A 4,722-nucleotide genomic window follows, 5' to 3' on the forward strand; every position below is an offset into this window, starting at 1 on the left:
TCGTTACTACAGTGTATTGTGTTTCATTTATTGGTGAATGATGAATAAAATGTGTACATTGAGCAATTCTTTTTGCCGACCCCAACCGTTTTTGTATTGAAGACATCATGTTGTAGTCATTGACTCACCAGGCGTTCTGGGAGTCTGCACACGTCACTCTACATGAGATGCATTGCTTGCATTTTGACAGACCGACTAGATGCACAATTGGGGAAAATCTCATGCGTTTTTTTGAATGTCATAATCCACCAACATTCGCGTCCTCTTTGACCCGTAACTAAGCATACATCAGACTGGAGACAGAGTACAAGAATAAGTGTTATTTATTGACAACAGAATCAGAGTGGCTGGCAGGTGCGTGGGGCTAGGGTTTGGGTCCTGGGTGCTGACAGAGAATGGCAAATGGGAGAGCAAGTTTCCTGTTTCCTGAAACAGTCAGGCTGGGTGATCAGGGGTTTGGTGCGAGAGGTCTGGTGGTGAATCCTGAAGACAGGAAAAATCCATTTAGCGGTGCAGACAAGTTAACAGACAGTACTAGAATAAGCAAGGTGTGTGTGAGCATGTAATCAATATGTCAGCGATCCAGCAGGGAGTAGAAAGCTGGTCTGATCTTAAAAAAGGGGCTATATGTAGTTGTTCAATGAAATCAGTAAATCCCTTTTTAGCTGCCCGTTTGTCAATGGGCTGTAACTTCACATAAAAAAAATGAACCACACGCCTGTTTTCTGTTTGAACAGCCAGTATTCTGCCTATTATAGTATGTGAAGGAATCGAGTCAGATTTTCAGCATGTGCGCTCCCGAGCCTTTTTCCTACTACAGCAACAATACCGCTGCTAGCGAAATACAGTCCAGTAACACTATAAAACCACTGGCTCCCAACACAAACTTCCACATAAACTCTACGTAAGGATATAAAAAAAAAAACACAAAAAAAAAACACCACTGCTCAATCCCATCAGGCCAAATGATAATCAAATTGATTTCGAGTGAAACACTGTCAACATCATTTAAAAAACACACAGATGTCCAATCCAGAGTTGTAGTTTTGTGACGAGGTTGTCAAATGTTATTTCTCTAATCTCAATCATGCGGCAACCTCTGGGTCGAAAGTGAAACCATGCAGATGGAAGCTGCATTCTCTCTAAAGGCCAGCAGGGGGCGAGTTCCATTAGAAATAATGGTAAAATGTTACTACTTCCCAGCTGATTTATTACCTCAGTAAACACTTAAATGAGTTGTGGGGGCCTGTGCCTCAGTCGCTAGTTTCAAGTCTTCTTCAACACAGATGTTCATTTAGTATATTATGGTCCTATTTAGGGGAAAATAGACGATAATGCAGCGTATGCTTTTGGACGGGACTACCTTGTGATTGACAAGTCGCTACCATGGCAACTCGTTCATCAGGATAGAGGCGACTCAGTCTGTTGCTCTGTGTACATTTTTCATAAATGGCTGTCAGCAGGAGAGCACGTCATGTTTGAGTCTGTTAGTATGTTTTGTTTTAAAAGTAAATTGTTTTGTTAACCTTTATTTTTTTTATAATTTTTGTTTAGTTTTTTATATCCAGGATGTATTTAACAAACAATTAAAAACTTTTGGAAGGAGGGACAGGGACGTTACTGTAGTGAATGGGTGTGGGACAGCGACTGAGGGGGCGAAGAAGCTGTGTACCCGAGTATCAGTAAAACAATAAATTTAAATAGAATGTTACGAAGCAAATAGCAGCGGTTCCCTGCTAACGTTAGCTGTCTGCCTGCCTTGCATCACAATCAAGTACAAATCATTCCACATTTGCTCTGTACCATTATCATTTCTTGCGGGCTAAAAAAAATAAAATAAACCTCACATATAACCGGGAGGGGCCACAGGATAGTAATATGGTCTCGTTAACTAGTGAAGTAATATGGAAAGCCATAACATTATAGCTAGCCGACGAGCTAACAATCAGCCTTTCTGATTTTCACCCATCATCATCATCTTTCTGCTGTTGGCTATAATGAAGGTCACATTTCAGCACAAATTTGTGGACTATGGACGAGGGCATTTAGCTGTTACTTTCAAATACACAATATCAAATACTGGTAGTATCAAAATGGCTAAAAAAAATAAAGTTCTTGCCTTAAAAAAATTATATTATCACACGTTACATGTGGCCACTGAATGCCATTTTGTTCGGTAGGGTAGTCTATGCTGAACAACATCACAACTGCTTCTAATGAAATTACGCATCTTACCTGTCTGAACAATTTTATATTTCATCTACAGTACGTTTGTTGACATGCAACATGCACATCAAATAAATGTTATGAGTGGAACAAGACCAAACTAGTGCTGTACTGCTATACACACACAAAACTGCAAGAACATAATATTAAACCTGCAAGCAGCGTTGGGCGGGCCCTTGCACTTGTAGTGTGTCGGGGTGTGAGCCAGCCGCGTTGCACATTCTGGAGCTCTGCCGGTGCGGCTGTGAATTTGCTACGCGCTTCGGACGCAGCATGAAGGTGTTATGTCACTTCCTGTGTCCCCTATGTGGAGCTACATAGCACTTGCCACTATGAATATAAAATCGGTATTGGCGTGTAGATGTCTTCGGGGTGGGAGAGTTATCAAGCATGTAACGTTTTGTTCAGATGTGAGCATGTACACTGAAGTTACATCTTCCTGTGTCATGGTGAAGAGCTGATCTTTGATGCCACGGACACGCCCATTGATGAAAACTCACAGATAGCACAACTTATCATCAATGCCTTTAGAAGACACATCAGAAATTTCAAGTAGAGCCGACTAAATCCCGAGGAGGAGTTCGTTAAAGTACGAAGTGTGTAAATCATCCAAAAATGGCCGTAGAATTCAAAATGGCCGACTTCCTGTTGAGTTTAGGGTATGGGTTCTTGAGGCTTTTTTGTGCGTCATGATACGATACATGTCCCCTGTATATTTCGCGCATGTAGGTTGAACGTGGACGAGGGGCAAATTTTTTTCAATTTTCTAGGTGGCGCTAGCGAGTCAAAGAGGCTCGGGAGCTCGCACGGGGCTGAATCCAACCAGGTGTCCTCCCATTTACAGCAGAATAGTGGTTGATGCAAGCAAAAGAGAAAACATGCGTGAGTGAGTTTTGAGGCCATTGACAATAAGGCAATGAAAATTTGTTTATTAATAAAGTAGTTTCATTAAAAAAAAAACAAAAAAAAAAACTTTCATATAGCCCTTTAACATGAGAAAATAACTTGCCCAGCCCTAGATAAAAACTTTTTTATAATCAATTAATATTCACGCATTGACTCGGTGACTTGTTTTATCTCCATTCCACTGAGGAGGGCTTTTTCTATCCTCACGCACACCAACTGTTAAAGTATGGCAACAATCTCATTTATAATATTCAGTCTAGCTCATTAACAGTTTTCATTATCATCCAATACATTTAGCTGTGTTCACATTGATGAGCCTCCAGTGAAAGATTGTTAGGAGCTGGCTCAAGTGGCCACACCAAAAAGGGAGACACACCACAACAAACAACTAAATATGTTTCTAAAACCCAAAATAAGCCAAATTAAGAATTGTGACAAAATGTTATTAAAGTATGGGGTTAGAACATCAGTGGTTTCAGTAGTGTCAGGATGATGAATAGCTGTGTAAGGGTGTTGTTATGTGCAACACACACACACACACGAAACTAATCCAAAGGTGGAGCCTGTGGAGAGAAACAGAGGGGAGTCAGCCAGCAGGAAGGTCTGCAACCTCAGCCCAGCTGCAGCTCAACTCAAAAGTGAGCCTCAGCTCTTCACCTGCAAGGGAAAGAGCCATAGGGCCATACCCACACCTGACCCCAGAGGGTGTCACAAGATACAAATTGTTACTGAAAAGCCAGCAGGCGAGTCAACACCGACATATCATGTCAACCAAATGCAGTCAAAGTACCGTTGTCATGTAACCAGCATGGATTAGTTCAACCTCAAGTTGATAAAAATATTACTGTTACATTACAGTGGGAGTTCACCTGAGTTTCCAGCATGTTGCGTAAAGCTGTCTCCCAATGTGTTGGTCTCTGTGTGTAGAATTCTGCTCACGCATGCACACGATCACACGCCTGGTTGCAATCTAAAAACCGCACCGCAAGTCACAGCTGAAAACTACATACAGCCCCTTTAAGTAGAGTGAAGTAATTGGAGTGATGAGGAACAGGTGTGTGAGTGGAGATTGCTGTCAGGTGAGTGAGAGTGCCAACCCAGGGAAGCCAGAGGACACGCTCAGGAGCACAGACAGACAAAACCAAAACACAGCAAGCATGAAAAGGAACAGGAAAAGCTGTTATACGTTGCTCAGTTTGGTTTTGGGAATGATATGGCGTTCATTCTCTTTGATAGAACAAACACTTTACTATGCAATACAACATAATATATCTAGTGTATGAATGTTAATGGCCTCAATAATTGTATTAAGAAAAGTATTTCAGCAACAGAAAAGGGAGATGTAGTGTTTCTCCAAGAAACTTATTTGATACCCAGAGACATATTCTCTATCTGCAATGGAAAACGGAGCAGGGCCAAGTATAGTCGAGTCTATCGATTTGCGCTATGGTAGCATTTTTCGGCAAGGCAGCAGAGATCGTCAGAACACCGGCAACAGTTCAATGTTTAGTCCTAATGGTAAGATGTGGAACAATGATGTTGTGTGGTTGTGGACTTGAGTAAATTACACCATCTGCTAGGTTACGGTCT

At 41.5% G+C, this 4,722-nt stretch overlaps 1 long non-coding RNA gene across 1 annotated transcript; it reads right to left on the reverse strand.

The window, feature by feature from the left end:
• Positions 1–305: 305 nt before the first annotated feature.
• On the reverse strand, positions 306–4,119 carry LOC119914045. The gene is made up of 2 exons (XR_005446712.1): positions 4,002–4,119; positions 306–483 (listed from the first exon to the last, which is right to left on the reverse strand). It is a non-coding gene; the product is annotated as an uncharacterized LOC119914045 (long non-coding RNA).
• Positions 4,120–4,722: the final 603 nt, after the last annotated feature.

Source organism: Micropterus salmoides, unplaced genomic scaffold (genome assembly GCF_014851395.1).
Source record: "Micropterus salmoides isolate LMB-PRFRI ecotype aquatic unplaced genomic scaffold, ASM1485139v1 Ms_hic_scaffold_20, whole genome shotgun sequence".
NCBI classification, from domain to species: Eukaryota; Metazoa; Chordata; class Actinopteri; order Centrarchiformes; family Centrarchidae; genus Micropterus; species Micropterus salmoides.